The following is a 14,859-nucleotide window of genomic DNA, read 5'->3' as shown; positions in this document are numbered from 1 at the left end:
CACTAACTTAGTGTTGAGCCGGGAAACATGGCTAAAAGAGCTCTACAGCGAACAGATGTGCTGGGCGAGCCGTCAGTCGGTGGAAGCTAACAGAAGCTAGCTGGCGTAAGCTGACAGCTGACCAACGCTACCAAGTGATCGGCGGAGACAGGGAGTACATGTATTTGAAAGAGTCCGGCAGTTGTGGCAGACGAAGGTCCAGTCGGGAGTTTGGATGGAGAGTCCACTGAAGTCCACTGTGGTCTGAAGGGCTAATCCTCGCTAGATCACTAGCTATCGGTAGTTGGGAGGTTGACAGCTAACGTTAGCCAGCTGAAGCTAACAGTCGATCGATGGTGAGTAACGTACGTTACACAGGCTGGCAGCAGCACAGAGTCCAGAGTTGATAAGTGGGGGAGGGGGGTAGAAAGGTGTTGAGAATGACCAACACCTAATCTTAAACTTAGGTTACTTAATTTACTACGACCCAATCAGAGATTACTTAAATTGGGACATTCAGTCAAAATCAAGCACGTCACCTTCAAACGGGATCTTCGTTTGCAGGGTTCAGGCTGTACCGGACCCTCCCGGTGATCATGCTGCTCTGGGGGACCGGCTGCGCAGTGAGAAGCCGCTGCTGACGGGCGCAGAGCTCTGCTGGAACTCCGACTGCTGTCTGTCCGCACGGCAGTCTGACGGCATCGGTATTAAATTGAGACAGTTTCATTACTGGTTAAAAACGTCTCCTTATCGAGTTAAATAGTAGTCTAATTCGGTATAGTTGGTTTTAACGCCTGATGCGAAGTGTAGGCCTATAAACAAGCAGCGTTGCTCTGCTCCGTCTTTCTGCTGTGCCCCATTCACGTTTTCCACTATGTAGGTTAAACTCTGCAATTAATCCGCGGTTCACATGTATAAATGAACAGTGGTGGTCCATTACACTGTAGGCTATATTCAACATCACTAATTAAGTAGCCTAAGTCAATCCTACATTTTTCAACTTGAGAGCAAAACATGCTCCTTGGGGAAGAAAAGTGACCATAAAGCCCTGTTCATGCTAATTAAACAACTGGACTTTAGGGTCAAGTGTTGTCATATCCGGCCCATGTCCCGGATGTGAAAGCCCCCTTACTGGACTGCTGAATATAATAATATTCCATTATATTTTGTATTTTGAATTGTTACCTGCCACCAGAATTTTGTGATTTCCTTGCAATAAATATTGACATTTTTACCATAAATTGGTGCCTAAAAATGTATCAGAATGCAGGAATTGAAGTCTTTTACCCTCAAAACCACAGACCCCCTCCCCCCCTGCTTTGTGTGTTCCTACAAAGACAAATTCTGAGCAAGGAAAAACCCTAAAGTATAATCACAGACAGCCATAAAAACATTTAAATTGCAGAGTTAGAGTTAAAACGGATGAAAAGATGGAGAACCAGACAGACAATATGTACAGTGTCAACAGAGAGAAACACGGACAATCGAACAGACAGACAGTGACAACAAAGAACAACATACTGTAGAGAATGACAGTAACAGCATACAAACGGCATAAATAAATATTTGTTATAAACGTGTGCTCTTTAAAAAGTAGAAAGCATTGTTTGCCAGTTACATTAAATGTTTAAAAATCTGTTACATAAGGTACTGCTTATATTATTTCACCATCTGTACACAAATGTAATTAGTGAATGCACATGTCCGTGGGTTGGGCTGCATGGGCGTGGTAATGTGGGCTGGTGTGGCTACAGTGCCAGAGCTGAATTTTTGTCCGTGTGTGTGTGTGTGTGTGTGTGTGTGTGGTAGTAAAGAGAGAGAATGGGAGAAGGAAGTTTGTGTGAGGTGGACCTGGGCACGACAGACCCAAATCTTCTCAGTTGTTGCTACTGTCATATGCTGCACTGTCTCTTCATGTGGCACATTATTTATATCATAACAAGGTAATGCAATGTGTAATCAAGTGATGACTGATTAACAGTAATGTAAATACTAAATGCCCTAATACCTGTTGATACTACAATAATACAAAGTATAGGCTCTTAACGTTGCAGTTTTGCACATATCATGTAAGACTCAATTTCTCCATTTCTTTGCACAAAACTCTCCAGAAAGTGCCATTTAATGGTTTATTTTTCAAAAATATGTCATAATGTCAAATGGCATACCCCCGGACCCCCCTAGGGAGAGCCCCCCCACATACCAAATCCCAATTTAACCCCTGGATACAACGTTCTATGCAAGTAATAAAGTAATATTAATGATTACTTTCATTGAATTTGGGGTGTTTCAGCCTCATTGTCGCAAAGTGACGCATGTGCAACTCACATCTGCACTCGACTCACATCGGGTAGTGACACCGCTCCATCCAGCTCTCACTATATTTCCTTATCATCGACTAAGCAGGGGAACGTCTGCACCAATCGCAGACTGCAGTGTTTCTAACTCCACCTAAATCAGTGTGCTAGGTGAGGGGTAACGAAAAAACAGGATGGAATGGAGCGCTTCTATACAGTAGGTGCCATCCACAACTTTTGACAATGGAAACACAAAATAACTGTAGTAATGTATAACAAACTAAACTGAACTGAACTGGATTGCTTGGAGGAAACAAGGCTTTTAAGACCTTTGAACCTCTTGTTTTTGGTTGCTCCATTTTAATTATGTGGGAACAGCAGGTTGTTGTACCGTCACACTTACTGCAAGTCATCTTGGATAAAAGCTAAATTCTGGATAATACTACATAATGTTTTTGGTCATCATTTGTAATATTCAACATTAAAAGTCAAAAATAAATAAACATCAAATACTTTTAAATGAAAAAGCTTTATATATACAAAAGGAAGAATTGAGGTGGTTTTCTTTCAACAGCATCAAGCAGCATGATGAAATCCTCCCTGCAGGGCTACAGTCCGTATGACATACATACCTTTAACTGTCTGTCTGTCCGCCTGTACCTCAGTCCTTCCTGTTGACTCCTAACTTTGTTATTTTACACTCTGGCTTGGGGAGTGAGCAGAGTGATATGTTTGACTAGATAGTTATTAAGAAAGCGTTTCTCATCTACGTGAGGCTTCTGGCCTTCATCAATTCCCGCCCCGAATCTGGCAGAGTGCTGCCTTCCTCTCCTCCCTCCTATTTATGACTCTGCTTTGACTCAGACCGCAACTTCCAATTTACACACTGCCACAAATCACCCGCACTAACTTTGGGGAGCTGAGTTGTCAATGTTGTAAGAAGGTTTGATGGTGTGAGCTGGGCTAATAGGCTGATGCAGAGAGAGTGCAGGTAGGTCTGTTTGATGCATAGTACTGAGGAACTTGTTTTCAAAGGTTGGCTGATGGTACTGAAAGCTAAAGCCAGATGGGTAGGAGGACACAGTTAAATGATGTACTTTTCCCAGATGGATTTCAGTATTGAGAAACGACTGCTCTTTGTCACATCATGCCACAGTGTCTCCTCTATATTTTGGTCCATCTGTAGTGGAAAGCAAAGCCAAATCACATTGATGAGTCCAGGGCCACCCTCCCCTTGAAAGATAAATGAAGTCTGAAAATCGCTGCTTTATGACAGTCTCAATATGTTTTATTAGCTGTTTAAATTGCTCTAGCCAAGTAATTTATCTTACATTTAACATTGACCGTCTTGACTTTACTTTGCATCTAGATCCTGATAGCTACCTTTCATCAGCTTAAGTCTCCCTCAGATGTCAGCTTCTCAGATGTTTCAGTCTGATTGCGGAACTGAGGTGAATTGAAGATGATAGGGAAATATTCTGCCTGCGTTGTTGTTTGAGTTCTGCAACTTGACACATGCGAGATATAACCATGCCGTAGTATCTCACCTCCTGCCTGTTAATTTAAAGAGACTAGTTTGAGTGAAACCTGGTGTGTTCAACTCGCCCAATGTTCTGCTTAAAGAGGCAGTGTGTAAGTGTATCAAAGCTGATGTTTTTCAACATTTTAGGCTACAGAATGACCCCTACTGTTAGGCCTATACTATGGTTTGTAGTTTACGAAATAATCATAAACATTATAATCTCATTTTTGCACAAACATCTTATCATAAAACCACAGCAAACATAAAACATCATTAAAGGACGGAACATAAAAGCAACATAAAAAGAAGTCAAATAAAACAATGATTAGGGGGATTTTTAAACTCGTGCATAAACAAGCATGTAAAAAGGGATTTCAAAAGATTATGATTATTTTGCCGTACTGCACCAATTAAAAGTGCATGGCCGTACATGACAAAGACCCAGCCACCTTTCGTGTTTAAACTGGGTCTTGCTTGTGAATAGCAAATCTGCATCTTCCGAACAAAGAAAAGCAGAGATTAGATTTTTCATCTCTGTCTTTCATTTTTCAGATATTGGTTTGGAAAAAAAGTGAGGACATGCCTTTGTATATGCAAAACTGCCTTTGAAAAGTAGCACGAAAAGAAGATGAGAAGGAGTGATTTGTTTGATAACACACACACACGCACACACCCTACACAACACAAGCCCATATCGCACAGTGCCCAAGGATGGCAGGCATTTACTTTTAAAAGACTGTTATGGAAAGCCCCATTACAGTGCATAAGGTTCCAACCTCAATTATATGGAAAATATATAGTAGTCAAGCTGCTAATGAAAATGGAGGAGAGTGTCTACTCTAGCAAACAGCTTTCTGTGAAAGATGGGGGAAGTAATCTATTCTCTTTACGAGGAGCAGTACTTTTTCCTCCTCTGATTGCCACAGCTTTAATGAAGAGCTTACATACCTGAGGGGAATGATTCAGGAGCAAAGCATCAGGCAACATATTGGATGTGGCTCTAAAATGGAAGTCAGGAAAGCAGGTTACATTATATGTGTGCCTGTGGGTGTGTGGTTGTTGAAACCTATTGGTGATGCTTCCTTCATGTGCTCACTGTACACAGTGGAGGTGTGAGCTCATGCCAACAAGGTTAACTGAGCGCCAACGCCCAAACACACAGACACTCACTTGGAAGGGAAAGACACACATGCACTAACACACTAGATATGCAAACATGTGATGGAACACAGGAAGGTGAAAACATACAGGTTTTTTTTGTGTCTTGACACCTTGTGTGTGTGTGTGTGTGTGTGTGTGTGTGTGTGTGTGTGTGTGTGTGTGTGTGTGTGTGTGTGTGTGTAGCCATTTATGTCTCGTAGACATAAAGTATATATATATGTCTGGGCTGGAAACTGGGCTGAAAATTAAACGGTATAACAATCCAACACATCATGAAGGCGATGTCCAAAGAAAGGTTGGGGATTTAAACCAAACATTGTAACAGAACTGGAATAAAATGGATATGAGCATTTCAATTTGTTGTTACTAGACGTATATCCACGAAGTGATAAGCAGTAGTCTGGCTTCAGGGAGTACTGAGGTGCTAACAGAATGCTTTCTTGTAATTTTTATTTACTGTAGTTGTACGTCACACTGTTGTAAACTTGGCACACTTAAAATGAGTAACTGCTGTTTGATGAGTTAATTGATTCTGTGCAATAAAATGAGTTTAAGAATTGGCAAGGTAACACATTTGTATGAACAATACATTATGATCTTAGTCGGTAAAACTTATTCTTGGCAGCTGCTAGGTTTATTTATTTAATTTTCTGATTTCTCTTGTTTACAAGCACTTGGAAGGTGAAAAAAAAAACAATCTTGGACACTAAGTAAGAGTTCCTGCAGACAATGTGCAATCAGTGTTGTTTACACTGCAGCTTTCCTGCAATCGAATCCAATCAAGAGAACTATGCCTGTTTTACCTGTGGTCAAAATAACAGCTTGTCTTGTTAATCATTTATCATAAATTTTGGTCTTGGAAATATTGACTGAAAAATTCTGTCTAGACTAACGTCTTCCGCAAAACTCCAGCAATGCTCAGAATAAAGAGCAAGAACTCCAGTTACTCAGGTCTGGGCTGCAAAAGATCATGCCCGGGTTAATACATCAAGCCAGCGGGAGATAAAGACAAAGAGAGAGACCGGAAGAGGGAGAGGGAGAAATAAGATTTCATTTAAGAGCGAGTGCCGCTGCCTCGGAGACAGAGCAGTGATGTGAGGCTGACCTCTGGAAGGAAAGCAGCAGCAGGGGTCGCTGTGGTTGACCCAATTCTGGGCAGTCTGCGCCAGCACTCTGATTAAGAGGTGATGAAGAGGGCAGGCCGACCATCATCTCCGTACTCTGATTTGCTTTGGGCTACATGTGGGGCGGGCGAAACGAAGAACATAGAAAGTTGGAGCCCCATAGCTGGAGAGATCATCGGTAAAGGCACTAAAATGACTCTCAAGTTATTGCCTGGTCATGGTACTTGCATATTTTTTGTCTGTTTCAATACTTTATTCTATCATCCTTGTAGATTCAACATCATATCAGTGTGATCTCTTTTGCCTTGACAGATGATAAATTATGTTTGTGTTATTAATTTAAGCTTTCTCTTTCAAATTAAATTTCCCTTTACTCAATTCAATTTACTCAGAGTTTTAGCTGCCACAGCCGTATCTGGTCTGGTCTGACCAGTAGCTTGTGGTAGCTAATGGTAGCTAGCAATTAGCAAACATTACATAAATATTGTATGTAACTGGCAATCCTTTTCTGTTTGCGGACTTTATGACTGTTCTCTATTTGTGCTACTGTCACACTACATTGTGCCATATAGCAGATAAACTTGTCAGTGGTTTTATCACAAGAAGGAAACACTGTGCCTCTCTAAGGGACATGTTTGTTGTTTCCTGCTTGTGTTCCCACTCTACTTGCTCTCAGTCAGGTCTTCTAATGATAGTGTTTTTAAAGCAACTGACAAAATGAGAATCTTGGGAAATGAAGGGAAATTCAATTACCACTTGTGGCCACAATGCCCGCTGTTCAGCAAGAGGTATATAGTCTTGCTTTATTGCCGTGGTTATTGTGAGACATGTAGTATATCCTGGTGCCCATGAGGAAGTAACGTATTCTGTTCATATAAGTTCATTGTAGTGTAAAGTTCAACCTGGACAATATTAAAGCAGAGATCCGAGTGCCCCCTTAACCTATTACCTACATACATGTTATTTTAAAATAGAATTAGGGGCATAGTGGCCTGGGGGTTAAGTGGCTTTTGTTTCTAGCTGGAGACCATTGTTGCATGTCATTCTCTTCTGTTTACCCATGTTTTCAATGTGTTCTACTAGTGACTTAAAAACTGAAAATAGACTGAAATGGAATTTAAAACTGTAAACAAGGAGAAGAGAAATATTGTTGGAGGGTGTTAATAAGAGAGAAAAAAAGAGAGACGACATCAGTTTTCCTCTGCTCCAGCACAAAAAACAAGAAAAACACTGAGGTCAGAGGAAGTGCATTCGGTGTCCCCTCCCAGCCAGTGAGCTAGCCAAAGTATCACAAGCATGTGTCAGCAAGTGTGTGTGTGTGTGTGTGTGTGTGTGTGTGTGTGTGTGTGTGTGTGTGTGTGTGTGTGTGTGTGTGTGCGAGTGTATGAAGCTGTGGGGGGTAGATGGCATGGAGGTGGTAGTGGCAGGGAGATCCCTTGCTTGGCCAAAAGCTGGGCGACTGCTCAACTCTAATTAGGCCTGTCTCAGCAGCCTTTCCCCACCCTCGGTTCCCATACCTGTCTTTCTGCCAGCCGGCCCAAGCTGGGCCAGGACAGCTCAGCAAACACAAACTCACAAATATACACACGCACACAGATAAAGTTTTACTATGTTTTTGAATCAGACTGTGAATGTGTTCTTTGTTGCTGAAGATATAGACACAAGTAGGAGACAGACGTGAAACCAGAGTGAAGCACAAACAGAGTGACAGCCGTAACACACAAAGATGAAAGGGACGCCTGCAGAGAGATGTGAGAGAGTGCGTTAATCCACACGCCGTAGCATTTCCTCTGTGGATCTGTGTGCGTTTGAACTTTTCAAGGGGAGGATGGCAAGGAGCGATCGGCCACTCTGTAAATGTCAGGGGATCCGAACAGCCTGAGCCCAGACAGCATCGTGCTGTTGCCTGCCACTCACTTTGTCTCTGTCTGGGTGCTGTTTTTTTCTTACTCTCTCCCCTTTACTCTTCTTCCCCATCCTCCATCTCCTGCCCTCTCCCACACTTTTATTATTGTCTTTTACCGCTGCCTCACCATTGCCTGCAGGAAAATAGCACATCCTGTAATAGACAAGTCTGGTTTTTGTTTCCAGTGTTTCTCTCTTTTCCTCTCCCGTTCTCTGAATCTCTGTTGGACCCTAATCCTCTTCAGTAACGACCTCTCTACTCAGCTTCATAGACCATATTTTGACGACCCTTTATTTCTTCCTAATTTATAAGCCTACCTTTATTTTGCTATGCTGCTAATTAGATTTATTTTTCTCACGTAGAAGGATTTACTGTTTTATTTCATTCTTAAAAACCATCTTCAATTTCCTAGGGAATTATCAAGGGAGGGTTCCTTCACTTAATTTGGACAGAAATTAATTTATCACTGTGAGAAATAGGATACTTGCTAATCTAGTTAGGCCAGCGTTTGTCCTCCCCCCCGCATTAGGTATACTGGAACTCTCTTTCCAGTGTTGAGTAATACGTGAGTAAAAAGGAGACAGAAGACAGGCAGAGTAAGAATTCAAAGACAAATGAAAGGGAAATTGAGCTTTTTGTAACAAGAGAAACACATAAAAGTGTGAGAAGTGAGAAAGACAGAAAAAAGAGGAAAAGAGAGGAAGAGTATTAAAATCAAAATGCTGAGAGGTGTGGTTGTAAAATGGCAGCCTTTATTAAGCTGGGCACAGTGGGCCAGTTGCTGCCTACAGGCCTTTTCTAGTCAATCTACATGTACTGCACTGCATCTCTCTCTGTCTTGCTCATAGACAGTAAAAGAATGGACACAGCGATGCCGTAGACTTCGACGGAGAGCAGTAAAGTCAATTAGAAGCACTTCTCTGGTGATGGCTGAGCTTACTGCGCAGCCTCAAACTGAGCTTGACAACATAGATGTGACGTGAGCAACGTGTCTGAAAGTTGTAAGTCTTCTGGTAGCTGTGCCAAGAGAAATCTCAATCATTCCCAATCTTGCAGAGACAGAGAGCGTAGGTATATGTAAGGAGATAACATGGACAAAGGCTAATTATTGCTAACTTAAATGCTAGTTAACATTAGTAATTAAACTTAAACAGCTAATGTGAGTCGAAACTGCCTGCGAGCTTCTCCTGACTATACGGTAATTTCTCTACTGTGCGTCACTTGGTTATGACACAATCGTTAGCCTATTTTTACAAAAACTGCTCATAGGGGGCCATAACGTGAGATACAAGGTAATGGAGCCTTTTGTACAATGTCGTGTTTCTTTAGAAATAAACAATGAACAAATAGCTTCAGATGTAAAGTTATTCACTATCAGAGTGACACCAAAATGAATGGGAGTCAATGGAATACTAATGGCAGGTAATGGCTTCTTAGCCTAATGGCTCTGACACACCAACCCGACGGCCGACCGTCGGCAGAAAAGGCAGTCGGACTGATCAGTCTCCCCGAGTTGGTCAAAAAAGTGCCTCGGAACACACCGAAGCGACGCCGACTTGAGCGTACGTTCTGCGCGTGCGCGAGACGTAACACGACTCCATAACAGCAGGCGGCGCTAAAATGAAAACCGGAAATGACGAACGCATCACGTGTGTCTGGCTTCTCCAGTCGGCCATAATGGCGGCTTGTTCAGAAACGTTCAATCTCGTATTTTACGAAAATAGTTCACTGAAACGTGTTGAAAACATTTTAAGCGAGAAATAGGCCATAGGGTTGCTGAATCTGTCTTCATTTCAGATCGACAAAGGTCAGTTTAAAAGATTTCCGTCAGATTTTGAGAGGCGTTCGTCCCGCACATCCCGCTCGTCATTTCCGGGTTAGCACTCCACCAATCAGATTGGTCATTGAGCCCGACTGCCTGCCCTCCGATTCAACATGTCACATCGGCCAAAATGAAGGCAGACGGCCCCTCCGACGGACGACAGCACGGAACACACCGAACAGATTCGAGTCACTGACCTTGCCAGACTGTCCGACATCGGGTTGGTGTGTCAGGGCCTTAAGAGTCTCCCCATAGGAGGTACGCTTTCTGGATGCTCGCTTCCCCCCTTGTCTTGCTCTCACTTAGGCTCAATCCAGTGAAGCTTTATCGACGCATGATTCAAAAGTTAAAAATAATAATAATACACCGATTTTTATATACTTTTCATTGGTTTCCATAGTTTGAGTTTTACCCCTTAGTTTCACTTAATTGTTTTTTTAATGCTTCCCACTTTGTGTTTAGGGAAGGCCTTTTCCTCTTTCAACAATACATGAGCCAAAGGGCAGTTAGCTTAGCATCAAGACTGGAAACAGGTGGAAACAGCTAGCCTGGCTCTGTCCTAAGGTAAAAAAGTTTGCCTACCATTATTTCTGAAGCTCAATAATGAACACATAATATCTAGTTTGTTTAATTTGTACAAAAACCAAAATGTAAAAATGACAATGTGTGCTTTTACATTTCTGTTTTTATACAGATTAAACAAACCATGCATAATGTGTCAGTTGGTGGATTTTCTTTGTACCTTTGCACAGAGCCAGGCTAGCTGTTTTCCTAAAGTCTATACTGCTAAGCTAAGCTAACCGTCTCCAACAGTAGCTTTATAGTTAATGGACAAACTAACACACAATCACATAAGGGGGAAATTTTCAGAATGCTCTTACACTTTGTTCAGCTGTCCTAATACTTTTGGCCATGTAGAGTAGATAGAATGAAACAAGTAGTTATTGATAATAAAAAAAGAAATTTAGGAAGTCTGAATAAAGTTGGATGTGCATTGCAGCATCTATCGAAAACAAAAAAAAAGAGAAGAGAAAAATAAAAAATAAAAAGCAGTGTAAATGTTTTTGTCCCATCCCTCCTGGACATAGGACTCAGGCGGACTCTCTGGCTGTTGTGTGTTTTTCTGAGATATGGACTTGGATGCTTGCTAAACGTCCGCCCACTCCACACATTCCTCTGTAGTCCGCCCGCTTCTCTTAGACGTTGAACAAATTGATTTGGGCGTTGATTATTCAAGGGGCATACTTCATAACTTTTGGACTGGTTTCTCTCCACCTCCCACTCTAACTTTTCTCTGTGCATCTGCCTCTCTCTAACTCACGCCCATATCCAGCTGGCGCTCTGCATGATACAGCTGAAGGAGGCCCGCGAGCCGTGTAGTTCAAGGCTCTGTCTCAAGTCTGATTGCACTGTAGCAGATCAGCGGTGTAACCTTTCTCCTTAGGGAGCCACACAAAGTGCCTGGGCACAGCTGAGAGTTGGAGATAGAGAGACAGAGTGGATCCATACGTAACAGAATCACTATCTTTGTTGGAATAGAAACACATTCATATCAGGCTGTCAGATTGCAGTGGATGTTGTTTGAAAGGTGTTTATGTATTTAAGTTTTATCTGTTCTCTTTCAGTAGTGTGTTATGACTCGAAAGCCAAATTCTTGCAGCGACATATTACACTCATACGTGTTACTTTGGATAAATATGTTAACTTTTTCTAGGAATTAAATTATTTGTACTACTCCCATATAGATTAAAAAGAATCGCTAAAGGGAATGAAACCCATGATTGCATAGAATCTATATATGTATACTAATAATGAATATTCAAGAAAGATTGGACACCAACCAATAAAGCATTCATCACAGGGACATGAGCTGAGGCACGGCTGCAGGCACACTCCCGCTTGTTATTAATATAAATGATCTTCATCACAAATGACTAATCGACTCTATTCCGTCCCTCTCTCTTGGGCATGGAAGATTAGTATGCTTTAAAAAATATCATAATCCTAATAAAGGACCAAATTTGGAGATCATAACTCACAAGGGATTGATTTACAACGCACCCCAATATGTATTTGACCATCAGTGTGTATCAGTGTAAATCTTTTAGGTGAAGTCGAAGTAGGGCTGCAATTTAAGATTAGTTTTGTTATTTTCCAGATTAATCGAATAATTTGTAAGTTTATAAAATGTCATTCAAAAAGAATTATCGATTAGCAAGTCCAAGGTGACGTCTTCAAATTGCTTGTTTTGTCTGAAGAACACCCTCAAGCGTTTCAAAAACGACTTAGTTGCTGATTTATTTTCTTTGACTAATTTCAGCTCTGGTTAAAATAACAGTCTCTGTAGAAAGATGAAGAACTGGAACTTGGCACAACAAATCACATGTAGCTCCAACTTTCAGATCAATAGTTGAACCACAGTTTGAAGTGCAGTTTGAAGATCACAAACACAACCAGATTCTTCAAGATGACAAAATATCCATTCTCTCAAATTGACTAACCATTCAGCTGAGACGCTATTTGGCAGGCTTAAATCCACAATTTCAGGTGGAAAGTTGGTCAGTTTGGTTAAGATAGAATGAGCCTGGAACTTGTAAAAGTTAACAAAAATAAGCCATCAAATTCTACAACTATTTTAAAAACCACAAACAACCGGTCAAACTCCATACAGCCGGAGAGATAAGCAATAAGAAAAGACAGTGAGAGAAGAGTGACACACAAAAATGAGCCACAGAGTAAATGAGAGTTTTATAAAGAGAAAATTAGACACTCATGATTTATTAACTACTCTCTCCTCGTCCTCATAAGGCCAGGATAATTGTGTGACTCTATATGGGGAGCTGCAGTGCAATGTGCTCCGGCTCCGTCTCGTACACCCCAGTCAAGGCATGAAAGATAGATCAAGAGAAAAGTTTGAGCAAGGAGAGAGTGTGTATTATAAGAGCCTATGGTTGATTGCTCTGAAACCAGAGAAGAGCGAGGAGGAGGAATAACTTTAGTGAACTCACTATACGTCTGATGTAATTCTTCCTCTCCCCACAACACACACCTTATATAATACAAAAGTACAGTCCACCCTGATGTCCAAATCCATCCAGAGAGTTGCAGCGGCTGCTTCCCATTGGACCCTCTGGCTCTGGTAATCTCAGTCAGACACTATGAACCGCTAGCTACCTTCCAGGCGCTCCAATCTGCCTCCCCCCTCAGGCTTACCTTCCTCCCCTCCTTCCTCTAGCTCCCCTCTGGCACACTCCATCACCAGCATCACCAGCACCAGGCCTGGGCCTGTATATCTCGTCATGTGGTTTCCTGGGACAAGAAGATCTGTGTTGTGTTATATGTACTCCATGTGTTCGTGTGTCGGGTGGAGTATCATTTCTTTATTGGGTTTGGGTGCAACATTACCTCACCCTGTGGTTTGTGTGTGTGAGATAAATGTGATCATATGCACAGTGGACACACATATATGTAGGAGCCAGTTGCACTAGCAGTTGGCCTAGTTATAATGTGTTTAAGTTGAAACTGCTGAAAAAGCTAATGTGTTACAGAACACTACGCCAATGACTTTATAATACTGTAAATTAATGAATAATACATTTGCATTATTGGATAATTTCCCAATTATTCCAAACTGGATGAATGTTACTAACTCTGAAACATACATATATTTCTCCATCTATACATATATACAAAGAAAGCAAAGTTGTACCTGAATTTCGAGCAGTATCACTCAAGTGTATTATATTGTCTGTCCCCTAAAACTGTTATTTTTGGCAGTTAATTGAAATTGCAGTTGATTGCTTTTGATTGTACTGTACTGTTGATTCAAAAGTTTTAAGATTCTAAATCCTTTATAAATCCCACAACAGGGAAATTCACATGCTAACTCATGCATGGAATTTCTAAAAGCTGCCTGTAATAAATTAAAAAATATAAGCATATGCATCGGTGCTCATATGAACAAACACAACAGGGATTTTGCTTTTCTAGTTGACTCCCTCCTCAAACACAGGCACACATACAGGATATGTACTCACACCCACTCTCTGTCCTGTGTGTTTAGATTGAAAATGAAAGCTCCCAGTAAGAGTGTTTGCCAAGAAGTCTGTTTGGTGGATAGATGATTTATTGGGTGATTCTATGAGGAGATTCCTCTGTGGTCTCAGCTGGGATGAAGCGAAAGAGATAGTGAGGAGAGACGAGTGGAGGAGACTGCTCCAGTCATTTGATGTAGAGGTGGAGTGGGACAGGTGCCTGGGTAATAATGCCTGCACACACACACATACACGCATGCACGCACGTACACACGCATGCACACAAACCTGAACATACACACAGAATCGTCCAGTAGATTAAATGCGCTGCAGGTTGTATGAGACCAGAGAGTGAAAGAGAGAGACGGGGGAGAGGGTGTTGAGTCAGTGTGTAGGCCGCAGGGCAGCAAAGTCTTCCTCTACTACTAAGTCAGCCACTGATCTCATTTCTCCACGGATAGACTCCTAACACACTCCCATCAGGGGACAAATATATATTCCCTCCGTCTCTGTTGCTCACACATTCCTGCACCGGCGACCTTTTCTCTTTATTCATCTCCCACTATTTTTTTCTATTTCTTTCTCATGGTTCCTTGCTTTTTTTGTTTTCTCACTCCCCATCTTCTCTTCACTCTGTCTATATTATCCTCCTCCATCCCAATATCCCTCTCGTTCTTTCACACACTATTTTTCTCTGCTTCTGTGGTTTTAACCCTCTCCTCCATCCCATCACTTCATCCCGTGTCAGACCACACACCATTACCCTCTCTCCTCTTCCTTTGATCAATCACAGCCAACAGGTGCTGTAAATTGTGTCCTCTGGCTACTGGCTACCGTAGTGTCTCCCGTATGTATTCAGTCTCCTTCCCTGCCTCCACCCTTGCTCTTTCTCTTTGTTCTTCTCGCCACATCCCTCTAGCTCTTGCCCCAGTTTGTCAGCGAAGCAAAACTGGCTGTGCCCATCATTCATCTCCCTCATCCTGTCATAGCGGCGGCTTGGCTGGTCTCAGACAA

The 14,859-nt window shown here is 41.9% G+C and overlaps 1 protein-coding gene across 2 annotated transcripts in view; it reads left to right on the top strand.

Moving 5' to 3' along the window:
- pacrg (PARK2 co-regulated) overlaps positions 1 to 14,859 on the top strand; it is a 143,277-nt gene that overhangs the window by 108,905 nt on the left and 19,513 nt on the right. The gene's annotated exons all lie outside the window — the stretch shown is intronic.

This window comes from Sander lucioperca, chromosome 18 (assembly GCF_008315115.2).
Source record: "Sander lucioperca isolate FBNREF2018 chromosome 18, SLUC_FBN_1.2, whole genome shotgun sequence".
NCBI lineage: Eukaryota > Metazoa > Chordata > Actinopteri > Perciformes > Percidae > Sander > Sander lucioperca.
This window is presented reverse-complemented; position numbering and strand designations above follow the sequence as displayed.